Genomic DNA, 27070 nt, shown 5'->3' with positions numbered 1-27070 from the left:
TATGAATCACCGACAGCTGTCTTGCTTGATTGAACAACTGATCTTCAGGTTTTTCCAAATATAGTTGATAATTTGCGAAATAGGTATCTAGATATCTAACAATGAACAAACTGCAAAACTCATGAATTTCATTCACATATAGCTACATATGTGATTACTGATTATTAGATACCACATAAATTTTTCCTGTGTGAGTAGGTGTCACTATACTGCTGAATATCATTTTTTGAAAACTTTATTTAAGACCACCTGCCACCTTCGAGTTTTTGAAATAACAAAAACTCGCTACATAAAACCTTGTGAAAACCTTTTCTTTGAATTCAATAAAACTCACAATTTAATCCCTAGCAATCCACAAATTTCAAGATTATACAGTCTCCCGAAGATACACAAAGATGGTACTCCAATCAGACCAGTGGTAAGCTTTTACAATACTCCTGTCTCTATTCTGTCAACATTTGTCTTAAGTTCATTACAACATTTATTCCATCCATTTCACTCCTGAGTTAGTGCTTGGAAAAATGAACACATTAGACGTCAATAAAGGTGCAGGAATCGACGGCTATCCATCGTATTTTGTTAAAAACTGTGCGGTCAGTTTATGCCACCCACTCTGTAAACTTTTCAATACATCTATTCAGTCTGGTATCTTCCCAAAGATTTGGAAAACGGCTCTTCTCGTTCCGATATATAAAAACTCAGGCAGTAGAAATCTAGTCAATAACTATCGGGGTATAAGTAAATTCTCTATTTTCAGTAAAGTATTTGAAAGCATAGTTTATGATTCACTATTTTATAGTTTAAAGACCTCACTCTGTGACATTCATCATGGTTTCTTCGCTTAACGTTCCATCGAAACGAATTTAGTCATTTACACCGAATATATCTCGTGTGCACTGGACAGCCGTGAACAAGTTGATTCACTGTATACTCATTTCAGCAAGGCTTTTGACAAGGTTGATCATAACATACTCATGTCGAAACTTGCTGGAATTGGTGTACAGGGCGATCTTCTTAGGTGGCTGTCCTCTTATGTATTTAATCGTAGTCAACTTGTTAGATCAATGGATTCAAGTCGACGCCCTTCGTGGTTACCTCAGGGCTCACACCTGGGTCCACTGTTGTTTTTAGTATTCATAAATGACATACAGTCTTGTTTCCTTTATTCTAATATTTTGTTATATGCGGACGACTTGAAAATATTTAAAAAAATTACCTCTATAAGAGACTGTTTAAAAATTCAGGAAGACCTTGCTAGATTTGTAATATATTGTGATATGAATAAGCTGAAACTCAACGTGGAAAAATGTACATGTATTTCGTTTTATAGAAATAATTCACCCAAATTGTTTCAGTATTTGTTGAATAGTATTGCATTAAATAGAGTAGAATATATCAAGGATCTTGGAGTATACTTTGACACAAAATTGAATTTCAATCGCCATGTTGAATATGTCATAAATAGAAGCAACAGAACACTGGGTTTCTTCAAAAAAATGTGCAGAGACTTCAACAACGAAGCCGCTATTAAAACTATCTATTATGCATTTGTTTATAGCAAGTTGAATTTCGCTAGAATTATATGGAATCCTTGCTATAATACATTCAAATCGCGTTTAGAACGACTGCAAAATAGGTTTGTTAGACATCTTCATTACCGAATCACTAATGTCTATGTAACTCACGGTATTAATCAAATCCGTAACTATTATAACATTCAGCCTCTAGAACAACGGAGAATCACTTCGGATCTAGTGTTTGGCTATAAAATTTCAACGAATTTTATTGACTCGCCTGAGTTGATAGCAATGATGTCCTTTCATGTACCCCAGAGAAACACAAGGAATAAATATTTATTAGCTACTTCCACATATAACACCAATTTGGGGAAAAACTCTCCAATAAATAAAATTACAGACTCATTCAACAGATACTGTTCCAATTTGGACGTTTTCTCCATGTCCTTACAAATGTATAAAAGTAACATAAGGAAAATATTCAATTTTTAATCATTTATGTTTTAGATTAAGCATTTATATCATTTACCTGTTGAACGCCAGTTTAGTTAGCACAATCTGTATTTTAGTGGATACTTGTTTGGGTCCTTTTACCTGTATGTGTCCCGAATTTAGAATAAATAAATAAAGTGATAAAAAATGTAACCGACTACAAACCTGCCAATTCTGTAAGTAACACTTTAGATTTAATTAATAAAATTAAAAACTTTAAACCTAATTCTAACACCCTCGATATCCTTTGATGTTAGCAACCTGTTCACTTCTGTTCCTGAATCTGAAACCCTACCTTTAGTTTCTAACTTGCTTTCTCAACACTTAACATCTGACTCTACCAAAATAGATATATTAACTTTACTTAAATTTTTCATTTCCCAAGATTTTTTGTCTCCAATAAAAAATTTTACAGTCAACCTGAAGGCCTAGCAATGGGTAATCCTCTTTCACCTTTCCTAGCAGACATTTTCATGAAAAATTCAGAAGATTCCTTCATCATTATTAAAATTGACAAGATTCTCAGTTGGCACAGATATGTTGATGAGTGCTTGGTTTTCATAGGTGGTAACTCTAATTCAGCACGTGATATCACTGACTCCTTAAATAACTCACATCCAGAAATTAAATTCACACTCGAAATAGAAAAAGACAATAAATTAAACTTTTTAGATCTTACTATAACAAAAATTAACAACAAACTAGATTTTTTCATTTACAGAAAGCCAACCCAGACTGATCATGTAATTCCTTTCAATTCATTTCATCCTACGCCACATAAAATGGCTTCCTTCAATTTTTATGTTAACAGATTGTTGAACATTCCCATCAAAACAGATTTCTGTCAACAATGGTTATCAACCATCCATTATTTCCAAATTAATCAGTAAATTTGAAGTCAGAGCACCCATCTTCTGTGAAATATTTTTCCTTACCTTATTTTGATCAAAATATGTGTACTGTTATTTCCAAATTTATAGAAAATACCATACCTGGCACAAAAATTTCCTTTAAATCTCAAAACAACTTAAGTAACTTTTTAGTAAATTCCAAAGACAAAATCAACAAATTACACAGACGTGGAGTCTACAAGCTTGATTGCTCTGATTATTCGGCATCTTACATTGGTAGAACCTGTAAACCTCTTTTTACTTGTATTAATAAACATTTAAAAATACCTGACAAATCTGCTTTTGGCCACCACATAAAATTTCAAAATCACAACTTTAGTCCCAATAGAAATTCCAAAATATTACATAAAATAGATAATAAAAATTACCTTAGACTTGACTTGTTTGAAGAGTTGGAGATTTCTGAGGAACTTTCCAATAGTGATCATTGTTTGAATACACAAGTGAACTTAAACAGAGATTTCCTTCCCCTTCATAAAAGGATTGTGAATTATTAATTAATCACATTTTACTAATACAATTTATTCAATATTGGCTTTTCCTCTACATAATTGATCAAATCCATAATGGATCACTGCTCAAGTTGGTACCATTATTTCAACATGACACTTGACACACTCTTTCTCAAGTTGTCCTTCTTCATATAATACTTTGACTGAACCACATGGCCTCAATCCAAAAATGTATTTTCTTGGCTATAAGCCTATTTTGTTTTATATAAGTCAAATATTACAAATGTGCAATGTACTTAGTTTGATACTTCCTGTTGCTTGACAAGTAAGTAATCTTAAACAATTTTTCCAAATTTCTTAACCTTAAAGATTCAAAAATTTTACAACTTCAATTTTCACTAAACTTCCTTTTCAATTAGATCACTTACTTTCAGGTGAGCACTGATGATGACGAAAGTCGAAAGCGCTTTGCAAGAATTTTAAAAATTATACACTTCTATATAAAAAACCTCTTCGATTCATTATTTCAATTAAGTGTATTCAGCTTTTCCAAATCTATTTTATAGAAATGTTTTTTTGAACAGTCTCACCAAAACAAAATGATACTTTAAATATAGCAGTTGACATACATCGATGTTAACAATATGTTAACATATTCTTGGGAACACAATCCCATCCACTTCTCAAATTACTCGAGTACATATTCGAAATCAAGAATTTTACTTGACGACAGTTGACTGACCAAAACGCCAGCCGACTCAACACATGACCTCACTGCGAAAAACTGCAGTCTGGAACCGCCGGTAAAATTCTAGTCGAGTACTGAATCGTTTACAGAATTCTCGAAAGGACCTTTACCGAAATAAGGCCGTCTTTTCAACCTTAGATGTTGGATTCAGAAAGTGAATCAAACGGCCAAACAAGAAATTCATATAGTGGAAATAAATTAAGCGTTAGTTGTAATAAATAAATTATATTGTGATTATTGAAATATTGTTGGAAATAAATTTGTTCAAGACAGTCAATTCATTAATTCACTACAGTATTATCTCTCATATTTTTTGTGAGTCAACAAACTCATATCTGAAATGAATTAGGATAAATATTGTTCGAAATTTATTGACTCAATAATTCTTACCATATTTTGATATACAACTTTCTACAATCTGAATAATAAACAAAGGTAAATCAATAAGGGATCTGCTATGTAAAGAATGGCCAACTTTCCGGGTTGAACTTTTCAGTTTGCCTTTCATTACACTTCAGCAAATTCTCTATTGATTCAGTTTTGTTTATTTTTTCAGATTATGGAAAATCAATTACCAAAAAAATATTGATGAAAAAAAGACAATGTTTGAATATAGTGATAATTCAAAAATCGTAAAATGTTTTATCGTAGAACCATCTATTCGACACAATACACTCTGAAAACTTCACTGATTGTCGTTAAACTCGTGATCATCCATAATGTGATTCATAATTTTTCAATCATTTGTGATCGCTGATCTGATTTCACTGGATAAATAGCCGAAAGGAGTGTGCTTCTTCAAGCGAAAAGCTGACGCTAAATAAACCAACCGTTAACTTGATAACATTCGAAACCTGCAGTGTCATGAATACTCAACGGAGTTGAATATAACTGAACTTTGAAGTATATTATTCTCGACAGTTAACCAATTTTCGCTTGTAGTTGTCATTTCTACTACAAATAAATAGCTCACAAATCCTTTGTCCAATTTAATTCTTCTTTTTTGAATTCAATCATAGGTACACAAAATTATTAAGGGTTATAATCCGAATGTATGAAGTGCAACCACTAATCCATAATTTTCGAAAATTTACCGAGCAAATAACTTGAGTTCCTGATGATCTTATGAAATCACGAGACAGTAGGTCATGGGATTTCCAAAATATCAAACACGGAAGGATTTGCTTGAATTTTTTTTCATTCAAATTTCTGGGACTACACGAGAAAAATAATTTGAGATAATTTCCACCAAGAACTATTCAGTTTTAGAATTAAAATTTAAGTATTTATATGAAATATTAGCAGCGATTTCAAAAGCTGTGTGTTATATTGAAGTAAACTCAGAAAATGCATCCTAGCTTTCAACTGTTTCATTGTTTTCACGTTCTGGGATAAATAGTGAATTTTCTCTTGTTATATTATAACGTATAACAAACTTCAATTTGATACTTGTACTCTGTTGGCGGTTAGCTCGGTTTTTCCTTATGATGAAAAGTAATATTTAATGAAGGAACTTTATTATGTGAACTGAGAATAAATGAAAACTTGTCATGTTTTGATCCAAATTATTAACTTCAACGCATGTGTTTCTCTAATGGGTACGGTGTAAAAAACTGAATACTCCAGGCTCAGGATAACAAGGGAGTTGTAAAATGATACGTTCTTCCTTTACAAATGAAACCAAGAAAAACACGACATAAGATCCATACACAAATTCAAATTAGTTTCCAAAGAAAATAAGTGATATTCGTGTTTTCATAATCATAGTCAAATGACTTGTTTATTTTCTCATGCGATACTCGTAAAATTTGATTTTTATTCTGGTAATTTTTATGAATCCTGTGGGAGTTATTTGAATGAATGCATTATTGTCAATGTAACTCTAAAATTAATACTTGTGAATTCAATGTGACATAATTCCATATTGCCATAACAAATATTTGTCGATTATTAGGATTTATTCTACTGTGTCGCGCTTTCGAGATCTGTTCTTCTTTTTTTTTCAGGACAAAACACGAGCAATACAGAAAAATCTTTAAGGCGCTCTCAGAGTGGTGCCTGTGCAAAAGTAGCGATACACAATTAAATCCATCTGGAAAAACGTCCTCAGGAAGTTTATTCCACATAAACACAGTTCTCCGGATGAAAGAGTTCTTAAACAGTGGAGTCCGAGGTGTATTGAGTCGAACCTCAAAACGTTGAGCAGCCACAGTCTGTCGCGTATTTCTGATATGTACCGCTCTTGATCAAGTCACATGTGCCAAGTCACTTGAACACTTTCCTCGAAAGTATCTAAGTATAGGAGAGAGACAAATCTCCAACCTTTCGTCAAAATTCCAGGCTATCAAGGTTTCTGTGTCATTGAATTGAACCTGTTACTTTCACCACAATTCGAAATCACTTCTTGATCCTCATTAAGATGTGCAACCTCCTGCTACCGCAGAAGATGTGCCTCCGTAGCAGATGTCCCGGAATCCAAATGGAATGACGAGACAAGTGTGCTGTCATCAGCAAAGCAATATATCGGAATTCTTGTTTTTTTCCAATAAGTCGTTGATATACAATAAGAGGGTTGGAGACAATGTGGATCCCTCGGGAACACCAGCGTTGATGGTGAAAGTATTTGAGAGATATCCATCGACGGCCACTTGCAGGGCACGTTCTTTCAGGAAGCTGAGGAGCCATACACAAAAATGATCCGACAAGCCATAGCATCGAAGTTCATCCAGCAACTAAACGATACTCTTTTGGATCGGATCGTCACGTGGGATGAAAAGTGGATCAGTGAACAGTGCCAGCAGAAACTAGCACTGTTCAACAAAAGAGTTACAATCCTGTTCCGTGGAAACGCCCGTCCGCACGTTTCACATTCACCGTCCGAGATTTGAACAAATTAAGCGTCGAAGCTATGCCTCACCCACTATACTCCGCATACCTCCCGCCAACTGACAACCATCTTTTCAAGCATTTCAATAACTTTTTTGGCAGTGGAACCTTCGCCAATCAGAATCAGGCAAAAGCGGCATTCGTCGACTTCATCGAATTTCAAGGTCACAATTTTCATGGTGACGATATTAATCGACTCGTGCTACATAGGCAAAGTTACACTGATCCAAACAGCACCTATTTTGATTGAACAGAATAAGTATCTACTATATATTATAGTTGAACCAATAGAACTCATGTTTTCTATTTAAAACTAGAGTCTTTACCCTCTTAATGCTGATTTTACGGATGAAGGTACGGGCTCGAAATTTCTCAGTCTGTGTCAATGATTCTGTCCCAAACTATACAATGACAGTGATATATATGAAGTGTTTGCAGCCGAAGGGTCTGCTTAATCAAAGCAATTACTGCTCAACTAGAGTTTGTAAGTCCTGATCACATGTCCACCACTATAACTTACTGAAGAGTCTGAGCAAAAACACCTCTTCGAACGTAAGAAGGAAATCCACCCCGGTTTTAGTAGGAATGTGTCGTTTTGTGATGCAGTTTGCCTACTCACCTTCCAATATTAGGAAGAAAGACATGAGGTGGGTGAAAATTCCAAGAACGACCGAGCAGTTATCATCACCCCATTCGGCGCGATGAGGACAGACTGGATGCCGGAGATGGCGATAAGGCACAAAAAATCTAAAAAATTCGTTGGTTCATTCAGACCGAATGAACCAAAGACTAAGTGGTCATTGGAACCATACCTTTGAAATTGATGAAATTACTCGAAAAATCCTTAGCAGCAGGTTTCTGAAGTGAGGGGTGGGAAGAATTTCCGTTCCACAACAAAAATGAAATACTGAAAAAAAATGAGGCAAAGATTGAGGAGTTGAAGGGCGTGAACGATACTCTAAAATATGTATTCTTTGAAAGACATTTCTGGGGTATATAATTCTCCACAATTTGGGAAATAAACGAAGCTGAATCAACAGAGAATCTGCTGAACTGTAATATAGGACATACTGAAAAATTCACCCCAAAAATGTACTGCGTAATATAAAATACTGAAGAGTCAGTAACTTGTCGTAATCATATTTTTTCTGCCTACAAATTGACAAATGAATTGGAAAAAAAATTGAATATTTATACTTAGCTTTCTTTATTTTTATTTTTTTGAATTGAAAGAGTCATATTTCGAGGTGTGGTGAATTTTTTGGAAAAAAAGTTTTTGGCTTTCTTCTACTCCATCTTGATACAAAAATTCCAAAGAAAGGCCGGGAGAAATCAATTTCAGAAATGAATTCTACAGAAAGATGTGTAGATTATGCAACTGGAAGAAAAAGTCCTCTCGAAATGGTTATTTTCACATAGGCATTGAATAACACGAAAGAGAAATACTTTCAAAACAAATACTGTCATCCTCACTGGTAGACATCCAATGTTTCCCGTCATCATCAATGGCGACATCAGTTTTTGAAATTACTATGGATCTTCATCAAGTAACGGCCGAATGAATCAGAAAAAAAAAGTAAATTTAAGGGCATGGAGAAACAGTTATGAAAAATGATTTTGTTTTATGGACGCGACTTTTTCTCCCACGGCTGGCGCCCTAGTTGGAACATTTAAAAATCATTTCTTATAGCATATCTACAACATAAAACAAACTTACATACAAAATGTCAGCCTCCTAATATATACTGATATGGAGAAACAGTGCTGAAAAGGTACTTAACTTTATTTTATAATTGCGCCTTTTTACCGGCGGCCAACGCCCCAGTTGGAATATTCAAAAATCCTTTTTTATGGCACATCTACAAAATGAAATAAATCTAAAAATTCAGCGGTACGGAGAAACAGTGATAAAAAGTAATTTTCATACGTAAACGCTCCCTTTTTACCCACACGGGGGTGCCCCAGATGGAATACTTGAAAATTATTTTTGAGTGCGCATTTCAGACCTAAAAAGCACCTTTATACCAATTTTCAGCTTCCTAGGAATCACCAGTACGGAGAAACAGAGACAAATGAGTGACTTCCGCATCCTTGAATATAGATTTCCAAATACGTCATTAATAAATCTCTTTTCTTCTTCGAAACAATATCAACGAAAAATTCATTCAAATTTACCTTAAAAATAAACACTTTCTCATGAAACTGAAATTCTTTCAGAAATAAACACACAATGGATTTCTATCACTCCTTCTGAATGAAAAAAAAATGTCATCAAGAGAAAATTCTGTTAACGTCAACAATAAAATAACTTTCAGGAACAGAATCCTTGCTGGGAAAATAATTGCATTCTCAAGGTTTTTTCCACCAATTCATAATCGTCTTACGAGTTTTGGATTTTATCGTGAACAAAACAATAAAAAGAAAAATAATGAACTTTCAAGAAACTGGAAACAGATTAATCTTCACTTGCCTTAAAAACCCTGGCGGTTGTCTATTGTTTCAGATCGTTGTCAGGGTCTACGTAGTTCAGTCTCTTATATAAATTGTGATAAAAGACAGAATGGGACTGAATTTTAAAACCACCAAAAAGCTTCTGTTACTACAGATATCGCCAGATATCCATGAGCTTGATTTGAAAAGGAAGTTCTCATTTTGGACTGGAGCAATATTTTTCAAGAGATTGCAATACAATTTCTGAACAAATTTTCGATTTGTTGCGAAGTGTGAAAATGAACCTATACCGGGTGTCAACGAATCCATTAGACAAGCTATAACTTCTAAACCATTGAGTGCATGAAAATGAGATTGGATATAAGTAAATGGTATGTGGAGAGGAAAGTTTGGACATTTTTTCATTTTCCGGTCAGTTCCGGTTTCACCAGGAATGGCTCCGGTTCTGAATTTCTAAACAAAAATTCATTTGCGTTTGGATTGCAAAAAGATCATAAATTAATTATCACTGAGGAAAATACTAAAAAAAATATTTTTTGTCAAGTGTGCCATGAATGATAATTTTTTACTTCGTAAGCACTTCCCGAAAAAAAGGATTTTTCAACGAATCTAACATTACTAACTTATTTGCGATCACATCAAAGAATTTAACAAAATTAACTAATAATTTAAGCGATGCACTTACATTTTTTCCAATATCCTAATTTCCTAAAAATTTTACTGGAGTGAATTTTCAAAGTGCATTCCTTCTTCAAGATATATTTCAGCTCGTTCGATTGTTTCTCTCAACACGTTTCGTAACATTTGAGGCGTTATACTTCTAAATGTCTGTAGAATCCTTTCGTCTAAGATTTCGAGAATAACTGGGGCTGTTGTATAGTAGAATCTTTCTTTAACATGTCCCCAAATGAAGAAATTTTACACAGTCAGATCCGGTGAGCGGGCAGGCCACCGTACTGGACCATTGGTTGCGATACCTTGATTACTAAAATTCTCTAATGAGTAATTAAGAACGTCTCTGGTATCATAAAGAGGTGATCCATCTTGTTGGAAATGAATTCTCCGAAAAACTGCTGAAGGTGGATTATTAACATAACGTTAGATTTCATTTTGAAGAAAACCTAGGTACCTAACCCTTGTTAACTGACCTTGAATTAATTTGGCCCAATCATTCTATTTTCAATGATACCCGCCCAGACACTGACGCCAAACATTTCTTGAAATTTACCTGCTCTCATTGCATGTTGATTTTGTTAGGCCCAGTACCAAGAATTTTGTTTATTGAATAAGCCATTATTTGTAAACCGTGATTCGTCGGAAAATAGAATAAAGTTGATGAAATTTGGGTTAACTCTATGATTTTGAAGCAATCATTCACAAAATACGTCGCGGCTATCGCCATCGTTAGCATACAAGTGTTCATGTAACTGATATTTGAATGATCGATATCCGTGCTTTTCCAGTATTTTTCTTGCTGATTCGTGACTTACCTGCATATCTCGACTAATTTCTTCTAAAGAAAACATGTTGTCAACCTCAACCATAACAAGAACGTTCATCTCAGTTTCCTCATTCATGATAAACCTCAGTTCTGCCTCTCGATTTCCCTCTCACCTATAACGATTCTCAACATACGGAATAGTAGGCATCCTCGTCCGCGAAATTTTGTCACCCAAGCCAAAGGTGATAATTAATATAATTGACAAAAGGCTGTTAATTACTACATATAAATATATTACTGGTTATTGATAACAATAAACTATTTTCATTTCTAAGAAGATTCGTTTTAATATCTCTAATATCCATTCAAAAATTTAGAACCGGAGCCATTTCCGGTAAAACCGTAAGTGACCGAAAAGTAAAAAATATTTGGAAAGTCTCCTCCTCACATACCATTTACCTATACCATTTCTCATTTTGATACTCACCTAATAGTCTAAGAGGTATGACTTGTCTGATAGATTCGTTGACACCCGGTATAATATATAACTGAAAATTCCCTCCTATTAAAGTATGAAAAAAGTTGTTGAATCAGATGTTGTTGATCAGAAATCAAATAGACGATTGGGAAACATCTTCAAGAATTTCCTCTGGTGAGAAAAATCGCACAAATATCCGTCATGATAGTAGCATGAAAAATAATTGTTGTTTGCACGCTTTTCCAAGATCCACTATTGTAGAAGAATTGAAAGGGGTCATTTTTCATTGTAAGTATTTTTTTCGTACATTTTCTAGAATGATTTGATTTCTATCTAGAGTTTTGGTATACGGGAGGCGTCTTTTCCATTTACGGTTTTGTTCACGAAATGTAACTGTTACTACTGCATCATGGTTGAAACGGCTCAAGTCTAAAACAAAGGTTTTGTATAAGCGATGGAATGTCGAAAACAGCAGTTGAGTGCCACACAGCATTACTGCCATGGTAAGATCTGTCTTACCATGAGTAATGCCGAAGCACACCTCATTGAAATATTAGAAATAGCACAATAAATCAGTTTATGCCAAGTGTTGTTTCCATAAGTAATCAGAACAAATGCTCAAGATGCGGTTCTACCCATATGTTTGGAATGTGCCCTGTGAAAGGAGCTAAGTGTAAAGTCTGTGCAAAATTTAACCATTTGTTAGGATGTGAAAATCGTGGAATTTGAATATTATTGGTCATGTAGATGATTTCAGTGATGAAAACTCTGATGGTTGCTGTAATTCAATTCTAGGACGTATCGAAATGAATATGTTTTCAATCGACGCTGATTGGTATGAAAATTTTCATTTTAAGGATATTATTGAGGTATCTATCAAACTTGATACTGTTTCTCAAATCAATGTTTTACCATATAATTATTTCAGAAGGCTACTAGAATATTTAATAACACAAAAAACAGAACTAGGGATTATTACCACCTATGGAAATGAAACCTTGAATACATTAAACATTTGCCACGTTCCTTGTAAATACAAAAACTAAAATGAAAATATTGAATTTCATGTTATCGAAACGAATAAAAGTCCCATCCACGGTAAATCAACCATCATCAAATTACAAACGATAAAAAGAAATTACATAAATGAACTGAAAAAGCACAAAGCTTCTTGTATTTTATTTAAGTACAGTGATGTTTTCGTGTAGTTTCAATAGTCATTGATCCAAATGTTTTACCTGTAATCCATCGTTTTTGAAAAGTTCCATTTAAATAAGGTTTGAATCAAAATTAGAAGAATTAGACAGAAATGATATAGAAAAATGCACTGAACTATCAGATTGGGTCAACTCCATGGTAATAGTTCAAAAACCTAATGAAGAATTAATAAATAATATGCATTGATTTAAACGTCGCCATCAAACGGGAACATTTTCAAATTCTAACTTTGGATGAGATAGCTTATAAATTGAGAGGGGCAAAATATTTTGATGTTTTAGATTGTAGTAATGGTTTTCACCAAATAAACTTATATCATGAAAGCTCTAGAATATGCACTTTCAACACACCATTTGAAAGATATTTGTACAAGTATCTACCATATGGTTTATGTTCAGCATCAAAAGTTTTCCAAAAAATCTTAAGGTAGTATTTTGACTCTATGATGGGGTTGACACATACATAGATGATATATTGATTTAGGGAAACAGTTTGGAAATTCACAATCAAAGATTGGAAAATGGTTTAGAAATTTGTGGGAAAAACAATATAAATTTAAACAAAAACAAATGTAAAATAGCTACAAATGCATATAGCATTTACTCCAGGAAGGTCTACTGATTCGGCCCTCCCCCATGTGGTTGGCAGAATCGAGAGATCATTGGACAACAAAGAATCCACCCTGTGTATATTCATAGATATCGAGGGAGCGTTCGATAAAACAACCTTTCCATCGATTACCCAGCAACTACACTCCAGGAATGTACCCCTGGTAGTAGGAGAATGGATACTCCAGATGCTCTCTAGTAGAGCAATAAGTATTAATGCAGAAGACATCACAGTGAAAGGACTGGTCATGAGGGGATGTCCACAGGGAGGCGTTTTATCACCCCTTCTCTGGAATATAGTTCTGGATACCCTAATCACCTTAACAAAAATGGATTCTACACAATTGCATATGCAGATGACATAGTTATCTTGCAGATCGACAAATAAGAGAGTGTGTTCGGCGAATCTTGGCCTACACCTGCCGATATAAAGGAGATGTCTCCCAGCGACCTGTACACCTTCCTGGAAAGGACAGGATGAGCGATGATAGGAGGACAACTCCTCGGGAGGATGTACAATGGGTCACATGTGGCCTAAGTGCGTGGGCTTACACTCACCCTCCCTACTCTACAGATACAGATAGCTACAAATGAAATAAAATATATGGGACATATTTTGTCAGAAGAAGGGATTGAGCCAGGTATTGATAAAAAAAGCCATTCAATATTATAAAACACCAGAGAATAAAAAAGATATAGAAATATTTTTAGGAATGATAACGTATTTGGGTAAATTTATCAGTAACTTATCAAAAATAACAGAGCCTTTGAGATGTTTATTAAAAAATGTGTATGTTTTCAATGGAATTTCGAACAACAGTATTCATTTGTCACTCTAAAAAATATTTAATAAACCCTCCACTTCTATCATATTATTCAGTAACTGAACCCATCACTATATGTTGTGATTCCTCTTCGAAGGGTCTGAATGCGGTCTTGAAACAGAATGTGGCTTATGCATCCAGATCATTGACAAAGTCACAAACTTTCTGCTATAAATTTTGCATGCACCAAGTTTCATCAGCATATCATCAGCGTAAGCCATTAATCCCACTTTTTTCTAAAGATACCATTAAGGTACCCTCTAGAATTTCAAATCTTTTATTAAAATTGTCAAAATATAATATGAAAGTTGTTTATGAACCAAGTAAAAATCTCAAAATGGCAGATGCTCTTTTCTGTGCCTACGTTATTGAAAATGAAAATTTTTGGATGATCTAGATCAGCAGATATGTTTTATAGAACGGAATCTTCTTGTAACTCATCAAAAAATTGAGTTGATAAAGAATATATAAATGAAGATTCCCACCTACAACTTCTGCTGAAAATAATTATAATTGGCTTTCCATATGATAAAAATAATTTAGAAAATTTGCTCAAGGCATATTGGTCTTTTAGAGGCGAACTTAGTTATATAAACGGTTTGATTTTTAAGTCTGATAGAAGACATTCCTGAAACTAGCTGGAAGATAGATTACATTTGAATCATGTGGGTGAAGATAAAATGAAAATGAGGGCTCGTGAATTGCTCTTTTGACCTGATTTAACAGCTCAAATCGATACTATTTGTGATAATTGTGAAGCATGTAACATTTTCAGAAAACCAAACAGCAGATAACCCCTAAATAATCATAATATACCTTCCGCGCCATAGAATAAGTTAGGAGTAGATATTTTTTCAAATGATAGTAACTGTTTGATTGTTATCGTTTTTTTTTCTAAGTTTATTGAAATCGCCTGTCGTAAAAAAATATTACTAGCCAAATGTCATCAAACACTTGAAATACTCCGTTACTTAATGAATGGAAGTCTTTCTCAACTTTTCATAGTGGGAGAATGCGAGAAGCTCTACCTGTCCTCGGGAATAAATTGGAGCCAAAAATATAAAATAAGAAAAAGTAAAGCATCACTTCACACATAAAAATGATTGTACAAAGTCTTATTACGACAAAAAAGTCTGGAATTCTTCTAAAGCTCAATATCAATCCGTTCATTTATATTCAAAATATTGGAAAAAAATGACTCCAGGTATTATCAAAAAACTAAGGTTTTATCTAATAAAATTTTGAACACAAACACAATCGTGAGGAGAAATAGAATTTACTTAAGAATTGCAAAGAAAAAAATTAACTACAATGTTTCTAAAATCAGATATGATTATGAGGATTCATTAATCAATAATAATAATAATGAAACAGTGAACATACTGAGAATACCACCACTCCATATGGAAGACAAATTGAAAGACCAGATCATCTGAATATAATGGAGAGCCCGCTTATGGAAATAGTGACGGAGCAGCGTGACTTATATATTATCTAAGCATTAGTCACTGGGATGACTGGGACAGTGCCGATTACATTATGTTATAGGATAGGTAATGTAGTATTGATCCATTACCGTTTGTGATTTGAAGTAGAAGAGTCGTAAATATATCGTTAAACTGCGAATATGCTTATGATTCCGTAACCTCGTCCAATCTACTACATCAGAAGTGGTGAATAGTGTGGTGTCATGTCAAAACACGGAAATAAAACGAAGAAGCGTTTATCCCCAATCAACAGCAGTCCATCCAGATTCTCCTCCAGCTCATAACCGAAAACGAAAGAAAATGTCAGTAAGAGCAAGAAAGTCTCCAAAGGAATAGAGTCGACATCGGAATGATTCGAGAAAACGCAGTAGTCAAACTGTAAGTGTAGCCACTTCAAATACTATGTCACAAATATGCAACGTACAGTCAAGCTCTAGTTTTGTTCTTTGGAGTACAGTGCCTGAGTTTGATCCACTGAATATGGAAGTGCCCGATTTGAACAATATTATCCAACATAATGCAAGTATATAGGTTGGTCTGATACTTTCATAGTTCATCAAGTAGTAAATAAATTGAAGGGAACAGCTAAAACATGATATGAAAATTACATACAGTGTGAATTAGGGTGGTCTCAGAATACGTGGGCGGAATGGAAACAATTACTAAGTTCTACATTTCAATGTACAAGAAACGCTTACGAACTATTTATGAAGGTGGCTAATCAAAAGCCAACAAAAGGATGCTCATTATATGAGTTCCATTTCAATCATTTGGCAAAAATCAATAAATTAAGATGGAACTTTTCTGACTTCGACAAAATTTCTCTGATAATGGGTGCAATAAATGATCATAATTTGAAATTGGCGGTGGAAGCGTAAAATATTCAGGATCCTAACATGTTGGGGGTGTACCTCAAAAATAAATCATAGACAGATAGCAGCTGAAATCTGCAAGAGTCGTTCGCAACAGCCGGTACCAAGTAGTAGTCATTCAAAATGTTTCAATAGAAGTGCCAGGGATAATAATGAAATGATCTGCTGTTGTTGTGGGAGAAGCGGACATCATCGGGATAATTGTAAACACAAAAATAAAATTTGTAATTTCTGTTAAAAAAAAGGCACATAGAGAATGGTTGTTTCGAAAAACAGATATCAAAATCTACTTCTAATAAACAGTATAAACGAAAAGACATAAAAGACACTAAAGTCGAAAAAGTGAAATTAATTCGAAATAACAATCCCTCTTCAAAGTTCTACAAAAAAATTTTCATTGATGGCAATCAGTGTACGGCGTTTGTAGATTTTGGATTTTTCAATTATGAAATCGGATGTAGCTCGAAAACTCAAGCTGAGGGTCAATCCTCTCGAACAAATGGTTGAATTGTTAGGATTTTTAGGAACTGGAACGACAGTGACCCATTATACAGAGAATTTGACACAGATTGACGAAGTTTCGTTAAAAATAGTGTATTACGTAATCGACGACAACAATATCGAAAATAATATTCTGATCGAAACAAATTTTACTGAGGATCAGAATATCATTTTTCATAGGGTGGATGATGTTTTAACGTTTCAGAATGAAGTGGATACTCCTCATTGATGTTCAAACATAAAATTTGGTACTTTGTAGGTAAGAAAAATCGGAACTTGACAAAATTTTGGTGGAACATGAAAAAAGTACGTTTTCCGATATGAAGCACCTGGGGAAAGCACATTCAGTTTTTTGTCTATATAGTTAACTACAGATAGGCCTGTCACTCATCGACCATATCGCTTTTCAGAGAAAGACAAACAAATTGTCAGGGAAATTGTGAGTTGTTGGATGCAAAAATAATACGGGAAAGTAAGTCACCTTATTCAAGTCCAGCTTTACTAGTTAATTAAAAAAATGGTCAGAAATGAATGGTCATCGATCATTGTGCACTTAATACTCAATAGAATCACAGTGAAAAATAGTTTTTCGATGCCTCTAATAGAAGAAAAAATTGAAATAATTTTATATTTCAAAACTTCTTTGACATGTGTCGAAGAAGTAAAGAAATAAACTATCAAAAATGGAATAACTGCGAATATACTCGAAATTTTTATCCATTTCTGAAGATGGAGGCAGATTTTCGGCCTCCGAAACGTAAAAGATAAGTATTATTTCTTGACAATTTTTTTGATAGGCAAAATTGTTAAATACGACAAGTTACTGATAAATAGAAGATTTTTTTGTGAAAAATACTTTGATTTTTACGCAGTAACTTATCGCGGTAAACTGAAAAGTTTGCCCTTTATAACCTGCAAACGCCTCTAAATGATAGGAGCAACGTTTGGGGGCTATAATGGGGTTTTTACTAATTAAAATACTGTGGTTAGCTACTTTCGGAGAGTGGGTCGTGGAAGAAATACTCTCGTGTGATAGGAAGTGGATTTATTCGTTGTGCAAGTTGCAAGTAGACTTAACTACATATAGATTTAACATTGAATCATTCAGCATGGGGAGAAGGACATGATCATTTGATACCCCTATGTATATATACATCAGAGTTTACATATATATAAACTAGTAAGTGGTAAGTAAATATAATCTCAGAGGTGTGATATTTAGTTAGTTGTATTCTTTCTTTCAGAATCACTGGTAGATAAGGCTTCACAGCCTAATAGCAGCATTCAAATGTAACCAATAAACAGGATAATTGACAAGCAACAAAAGGTGTAATATTAATATAAGTAAAGCAATAGAAATAATGGAAAGAGCTCGCCTGATCAAGGTGTTGCCAGCGTATATCTTTCTCCAATGGATATTCTCTTCGTTCGAAACTTTGTAGAGATCTGGTGTGTTCATAAATGATCTTGAGATTCTGTGGTAAGTATTATAGTTGTAATCAATGATTTTCTGGTTGTCAGAGACTTCTTGTAGTACCGTAACAAAGGTAACAATAAGCTAATCGTCAAGATGTAACCAACGTACAACGAAGAGATAAAGCGAAAGGGGCCAAAACTGAAAAGGCCTGAAACAAAGTAAGGTTATACGAACAATTCTGTGCCAAGTTCCAGTTTTATTTGGGAGAGGTGCCTATTAAGATACCTCTCAATGGATAGTTGACAAGCTAGTGGAAGATGTACCTGTATATAGTGGACGGCCTGAAGTGAGGTCTAACGATTACGGCTTGATTAGGAAGATAGAATAATTCAAATCCCAAAACACTGAAGTGGATATTTCTTTCTTTTCTCAAGAATAAGAAACTCTTATATTCACCTCCTAATACGTATAAGGCAAATCCATCCAAGATGTGAGCACAATTCTCAAATTCAGCTCCTGCCATGTGCCGTGATGATCAAAAAAAGAACAGGATATCCCCCTTTCAAAGGTATGTCAACTTGTCATCTAGTCAGTTTTATTTCGCAATCCCATGAAATGGGTTAATTATTGCGGTTATCTGGTCGTCATGGTTATTGATGTCACAGACGGTCTGTTCGGGGTAAAATCATCTTCAATGACGTCACAGGTGAACCCTTTTAATCAAACCTTTCAATGATATGAACTTAACAGAAGTGACACAGATTGCCAATATAACTCAACAGTGATGTGAATGTATATTTTGAAGAACTAAATATGAGAATGTTAGGTTATTTATTTCTCGTATTTGTATTCCACAGGAATCTCAGAGAACACTCGAAGCACCAATTACTACAAGGCAATTATAAACAAGAACTGATTGATGGTAAGTGATTGAATGATAACTAGATGCAATTGAATATACAGAGCGTATTATTTTCAGGTTACAAAAACTTAGAATTTAACGGATCTCATGGAAGCACTATTTCAAAAATGTCATAACAATAAATAAATAAACATCGAAGTTGTATATTTTTTTTTTCTAGTTAATTTAACGAAAATCATAAAAAAAGTAAATTAACACGTAACAATCCCCCTCTTTCCCGATAGAGGTTTTTTTTTCTCTCAAAAAAAAAAACTGATATTCTATAAATCATTAAACTATACACTAAATAAAATACTATTAAGCTATATCATCTGGAGGGTGAGCTTTAAGGTCCTTGGCATGCCAAACACCTCGGTTTTTACCTTCCTTGTCTATCAATTCATAAGACCAAGGGGATAATACTTTTGACACTGTATAAGGTCCATCAAATTTACAATTTAGTTTGGATGTTATACCTTTTGCAGCATCAGAGAGTTGATAGTTGCGCCTCCATACTTTTTGGAGCAATTTAAAACGTTCATCACGACGTCTCAAATTATAAGTTATTCTACTCTTCTCATAAGCTTTTTTAAGTCGCGAGGATATGTCTTTGAATACTTTTTTAAGAGCTTCATGTCGAATTTCTGTTTGATAGTCGGAGGAATCTAACTGATCTGCCATCGGATGGTCAGAATCTCCAGATAACTTGATTTCGCGTCCAAATACTATGAAATTGGGTGTTAGTTGAGTTGTTTCATGACGTGAAGATCTCATAGCGCATGCAACTTGAGATAAAAATTTGTCCCAGGATCTGTGATTGTCAATGACGTAAGCTGTGAGCATAGTTTTCAAAACTCTATGAGTTCGTTCTACGGGGTTGGCTTGAGCGTGATAGTTTGCAGTGTGTCGTGGAGTTATCTCATATTTCGACAACAACTCTTTAAAAATCTTACTAGTGAATTGGGCCCCATTATCCATCAGGACAGTTCTTGGAGTGCCAAAGACTAGAATGATATTATCTTCGAAAATTCGAGCTATAGCCGACCCTGTAGCAGATCTCAATGGGTATAACATTACAAATTTACTAAATATATCTAATACTGAAAATATATATGAATATCCAGATGCTGATCGCGGAAGCGGACCGACTATGTCAATACTGACTATCTGCCATGGTCGAATTGTCGTAGGAGCACTGCTCAACATCAAACCAACAGGTGATTTTTGCTCTGGTTTCGTTTTCAGACATGTTACACATCGTTTTATATAATGAGCGACATCTTGTCTGAGTTTAGGCCAATAATACTTAGCACAAATGCGGGATACAGTTTTGAAAACTCCAGAATGACCACAAGGTGGAGGATCATGATTATCCCTGATGATGTCTCGTCGTTTTTCTTTGGGAACAACAATCAGCCAGCTTTCTGATTCTTCAGATAGGTCTGGGTAACGAAGCACTTTATGCTTAAAAAGTCTATCACCTTCTAAACGAAAGGAAGGGTATTTCTCAGGACATTTCTTGATTTTCTGACACATACCTTTGTACCATGTGTCCTTGCATTGATTTTCATCCGTGTTAACGACAATGGCGGCATCTATGACTTCCAACATAGGTACCGTTCGGGACAGAGTATCTGGGACGACGTGGTCCTTGCCCTTCCGGTGCACTATATCGAAGTCATATTGCTGCAATCTCACAGCCCATCTGGCAATACGGCCAACCGGATCCTTGATATTGTTGATCCATTGAAGACTCCAGTGATCTGTCACAACGGTAAATCGTGTACCCTCTATATACGGTCGGAGTTTTTCTACAGCGAACAAAACCGCTAAACACTCCTTTTCAGTGGTACTGAAACGTCTTTCTGCAGCAGTAAGAGACCGACTGAGGTAACAGATAACCTTTTCTCCTTCACTCGTATTCTGAGACAATATGGCTCCGACTCCATAGTCCGAAGCATCTGTCTGAACGATAAAAGGTAGGTCAAAGTTAGGACAAGCCAATATTGGTGCCGATATCAAACTATCTTTAAGTGAACGAAATGATTTCTCACAATCTTCAGACCAAGCAAATTTCTTGTTCTTCCTGAGTAGTGCGCATAACGGAGCGGTCAAGGTGGAGAAGTTTGGTACAAATCGCCTATACCAAGAAGCTAATCCAATTATCCTTCGCACTTCAGTGGGATTCTTAGGTGGTGGAATTTGGACGATTGCTTCAACCTTTGCGGGATCTACCATAAGTCCAGCAGCGCCAACTACATACCCTAAATATTTCAGTTCAGGTTTACACACGTGACATTTCTCTCGATTGAGAGTTAATCCTGCATTGCTAAGACGCTTGAATACTTCAGCAAGCACTTCGAGATGTTTGTCAAAAGTATCAGTGCAAATTATAACATCATCTAAATACACGAAACAATATTTCTCCAAGTCTACTCCTAGAACCCTATCAATGAATCTCTGCCAGGTTGCAGGAGCATTATGCAGACCCATCGGCATACGACAAAACTGAAAGAGACCCCTGTTTGGAATCACAAAGGCGGTATATGGTTTGGATGTCTCGGCTAAGGGAATCTGCCAATACGCAGATTTTATATCCAGAGTTGTAAGATAGTGAGCATCTCTTAATTTATCTAGGGTAGAGCTAACAAAGGGGAGGGGATACGCGTCGCGTACTGTCACCTTGTTTAACTGTCTATAATCCACTACAAAACGGTACTTGCCATCTTTTTTCTTAACCAAAAGGATTGGAGATGCCCAAGGAGAGTTCGACGGTTCTACAACTCCATCGCTGATCATCTGATCCAACTCCTCATTTACTTGCCGCTGTAGAGCCGGACTAATTGGGTAGTGTCGAAGTTTGATTGGAGTAGTGGTAGTTACGTTAATAGTATGTTCTACCATTTTTGTTACTCCCAATTTATTTCCCATCTGCTGAAATGTATCATCTAACAATTTATTCAATTTGTTTCTTTGATCACTAGAGAGCGAATCTAGATCAGAAATTGCTGAAATCTCGCACGACGCTTCTACCTCACTTCTAAATGTCCATGTTCCAGAGAACAAATCGGGCACTACTCCTAAAGTAGCCCAAAAATCTATCCCTAAAATCAGGTGATGACGAATCGACGGTAAGACCAATACTTCCAGTACCTTAGTCCTTCCTTCTACCGTTAGAGGTACGAACATCGAGCCTAGTACTTCACATTTCTGTCCATTCGCAACGGTGCATGACTCAACTGAACCTGGACTGCTAGTTTTTAAGGATTGTCCGCTTTCTTTCAAAAGCTTCCAGCCTGGACCACCTAATATAGTTCGGGTAGATCCTGAATCTAAGAGGGCCAAAATTTCCAAACCATAAATTTCGACACGAAGGTAAGGTCGTTTGTCTTCCTTGACATGTGCTAACACGTAATCTAGAAGCACTTGCGAATCATGAATAGCCGATTTCGAAATAGGGTTACGGTCTATCAGACGACTTACTGACGACCCCTGTCGTTTTTTTGACATTTAGGACAATTACTGTAAACTACATTGTCTCTCCCACACTTGAAACAAAATTTACGCTTCGTTTCCCGACATGCTCGTAATTTATGATCAGTGGCTCCACAATTCCAGCACGAGGTCGGTTTACTTGAAACTTGCAGACTGTTTTCGACAACAGCTGGGTTATTTTGTAGTACTTTACTAGACGATTCCGCTGTTACTGCGGAAGTTTGAAAATTTCCATGACTTGGTTTGCGGTAAGCTAATTCAGGTTCGAGCATTCCTCGATAATTTGTTGAGGGTGGCTGAAATTTCAACACCCTTGCTTGAGTTTCTTCTACAGCGCGGCTTAGCTGGAGTAACTCAGAAACGGTTTGAATCGGTTGGAGAGCCAACTGTGTTTGAATATATGGTAGCATATTTCGACGGATAATTTTCACTCTAGTGTCTTCTGGTGTAGGTTTGTCCAGTTTTCGAAAGAGGTTTTCCATGGCTGTTACATAGAAGATAACTTTTTCTTGAGCACCTTGGGTACGTTGACGAATTTCATCCCACAAGTTGAATTCGTAATCGTACGGTTGGAAAGCTTCTTTCAATTGAGAACATAATTCATCCCATGAGTTGAATACCTGTGTTCTGTACCAATACAGCGCTTCATGTGTGAGTATTTCTGAAGCAGACCGAAGTAATGCCTCCTTGGAAACTCCTCTAGAGACTCTCAACTCCTCTATCCTATCCAAAAATTCATTAACACTACCTTTCCCGTTGAATTTCACATTCCAACGACCGACTTCCACTCGACGATTGTCATAGCTTGGTAGGTAATACGTAGATACGGGACCCTGAATAGGAGAGAATCCACAATTACTCATACGGTTCGCTAGCTGAATATCATTCAAATCCTGTGAAGAGGTGTTTCTTTCCGTCAGACTGTTCAATTGAGCCATCCTTGAGGCTGAATCAAGATTAATTGTTGAACTATTAGGTTCCTGAGGGAAGGTTACATGTCGAGGTTGTAACGTTGATGTTAAATTTTCTGGAATATGTCGATGTGTTGACAATTTTTCCAAAGTGGGATTTGTTGTTTCGCTAATTGATGGGAAATGATGCAGACTTTGTGGATTCACTTCAACATCTACCAAGTCATACGATACCCGAGTTCCATGATTGGACTCTGTGAGTATGGGATTAGGTTCATCTAACAATGATCCGCCATTTCTATTCGATGTCTGCCTGATCTTGTTAGAACACTGGCTAGTTGAAATCCCATCCTTAGCTAGATTAACTTCCCCAATCAATTTGGAACAATGCTCAATTAAGTCCAGTTTTGTAGCTTCTTGTAATTCACTACAAGGTATACGTCCTAATCTAAGTGAAATATGAACAAGTCTAGAATATATTCTTTTATATTCATTTTCCCTATTATTTGTATCAAAATTCAACACTGCTTCAGAAAGTTCTGAAATTTTTACCCTACATATATTTAGTTCGGTATTTGTATCTAAATGGTAGATAAATGGAACCAAGGTCACTCCATCTTTCTCTAAACGAAGAGCATCTCTCAAAAGTATTCGTTTTTCTTGTACGGTATTACCTATAGGAAATCCTCTTATTTCTAATTCATATGTGAGTTCATCACCAAGTAGTCTATTCACTTCCATGTTAGAAAAATTAAACTCACCAACAAAAGTGTAATAAGAAAATTAAACTAATATCTAAATTAGCCAAGGGAGACCCGCCCCTTCCAAAAAACACGAAAAGAAAAAAAACCAATCACAACACACGATGACTTTAACTCACCCTGTATGAGTTGAAAAGAACAACACAAAACTAAAATTTTATAGGCTCCCCCTGTATGGGCCAAATCGAGTAACTAAAAAAACTTTCCAATAACTGAACTCATGCAGTATGAATCGAAATTACTCTAGTCCTGATCTACCCTGTATATGTAGAACCAAAATTAAAAACCAACTAATACACTTTGATCTCCAGTGGGAAGAAAAGAATCCTCTATAATAATGACATCAAAACAAAATTTAACACCTTCTGTTTTATAATAAACCAAAAAAAAATTGAAAACCTTTGAAAACTACAATCTTAAATATTCAAATAATTAAAGGCGGTTGCTTTTGTCTTAAGATTAAACCTCAAAACATCACTATCACTCTGGAATATAAACTTTATTTCTTTTAACACTAGTAAAGAAAACCTTCAATCAGTTACCAGCATCGTTCATCAAAAATGGATTACTCAGTAATTTTTTGATTCAAATCAAATGTATTTGTGTTCACTCTATCGAGAAAACCATGTCAACAGTTGGAAGCATATATACGAACACCATACTATGCGAAGTAAGTATACGAACCGCAACAGCTGATCAATAGTCAAATCAATACCTGCAAAACGAATTTCTCCACATAAACAAACAAGCTGGATGCCAATCACATAACGTGGGCGCCAATTTTATAACCTGCAAACGCCTCTAAATGATAGGAGCAACGTTTGGGGGCTATAATGGGGTTTTTACTAATTAAAATACTGTGGTTAGCTACTTTCGGAGAGTGGGTCGTGGAAGAAATACTCTCGTGTGATAGGAAGTGGATTTATTCGTTGTGCAAGTTGCAAGTAGACTTAACTACATATAGATTTAACATTGAATCATTCAGCATGGGGAGAAGGACATGATCATTTGATACCCCTATGTATATATACATCAGAGTTTACATATATATAAACTAGTAAGTGGTAAGTAAATATAATCTCAGAGGTGTGATATTTAGTTAGTTGTATTCTTTCTTTCAGAATCACTGGTAGATAAGGCTTCACAGCCAAATAGCAGCATTCAAATGTAACCAATAAACAGGATAATTGACAAGCAACAAAAGGTGTAATATTAATATAAGTAAAGCAATAGAAATAATGGAAAGAGCTCGCCTGATCAAGGTGTTGCCAGCGTATATCTTTCTCCAATGGATATTCTCTTCGTTCGAAACTTTGTAGAGATCTGGTGTGTTCATAAATGATCTTGAGATTCTGTGGTAAGTATTATAGTTGTAATCAATGATTTTCTGGTTGTCAGAGACTTCTTGTAGTACCGTAACAAAGGTAACAATAAGCTAATCGTCAAGATGTAACCAACGTACAACGAAGAGATAAAGCGAAAGGGGCCAAAACTGAAAAGGCCTGAAACAAAGTAAGGTTATACGAACAATTCTGTGCCAAGTTCCAGTTTTATTTGGGAGAGGTGCCTATTAAGATACCTCTCAATGGATAGTTGACAAGCTAGTGGAAGATGTACCTGTATATAGTGGACGGCCTGAAGTGAGGTCTAACGATTACGGCTTGATTAGGAAGATAGAATAATTCAAATCCCAAAACACTGAAGTGGATATTTCTTTCTTTTCTCAAGAATAAGAAACTCTTATATTCACCTCCTAATACGTATAAGGCAAATCCATCCAAGATGTGAGCACAATTCTCAAATTCAGCTCCTGCCATGTGCCGTGATGATCAAAAAAAGAACAGGATATCCCCCTTTCAAAGGTATGTCAACTTGTCATCTAGTCAGTTTTATTTCGCAATCCCATGAAATGGGTTAATTATTGCGGTTATCTGGTCGTCATGGTTATTGATGTCACAGACGGTCTGTTCGGGGTAAAATCATCTTCAATGACGTCACAGGTGAACCCTTTTAATCAAACCTTTCAATGATATGAACTTAACAGAAGTGACACAGATTGCCAATATAACTCAACAGTGATGTGAATGTATATTTTGAAGAACTAAATATGAGAATGTTAGGTTATTTATTTCTCGTATTTGTATTCCACAGGAATCTCAGAGAACACTCGAAGCACCAATTACTACAAGGCAATTATAAACAAGAACTGATTGATGGTAAGTGATTGAATGATAACTAGATGCAATTGAATATACAGAGCGTATTATTTTCAGGTTACAAAAACTTAGAATTTAACGGATCTCATGGAAGCACTATTTCAAAAATGTCATAACAATAAATAAATAAACATCGAAGTTGTATATTTTTTTTTTCTAGTTAATTTAACGAAAATCATAAAAAAAGTAAATTAACACGTAACACCTTCTACACTTGTATGAAGTTCTCCATTATAATTTTCATATTTTTTCAGATTGTGGAAGGTAACAAATACCCAGAAAAGGTCGATAAAAAAATTGATAGTTAAGGAGAATACAGATATTTCACAAGTATTGATTTAGCTTCAGGGTATTTTCAGATACCATTAGATAACAAATTATTTCCGTACACGACATTCATAATGCCAGAGGGTCACTATGAATACCTAAGGACCCCATTTAGGTTATGTAATGGTCCCTCAGTTTTTCAACAATTTATAAATG

General features: G+C 35.2%; 1 protein-coding gene across 1 annotated transcript in view; it reads right to left on the bottom strand.

Annotated features, from left to right (window-relative positions):
* The window catches only part of LOC111514783 (uncharacterized), an 85877-nt gene that overhangs the window by 592 nt on the left and 58215 nt on the right, over window positions 1-27070 (bottom strand). The window lies entirely within an intron of this gene.

Source organism: Leptinotarsa decemlineata, unplaced genomic scaffold (assembly GCF_025532065.1).
Source record: "Leptinotarsa decemlineata unplaced genomic scaffold, Ldec_3_MD MMD2_tig00001344_RagTag_RagTag, whole genome shotgun sequence".
In the NCBI taxonomy this organism is placed as follows: domain Eukaryota; kingdom Metazoa; phylum Arthropoda; class Insecta; order Coleoptera; family Chrysomelidae; genus Leptinotarsa; species Leptinotarsa decemlineata.
Note: the sequence above shows the minus strand (reverse complement) of the source record. Positions and strands in the feature narration are given on the sequence as shown.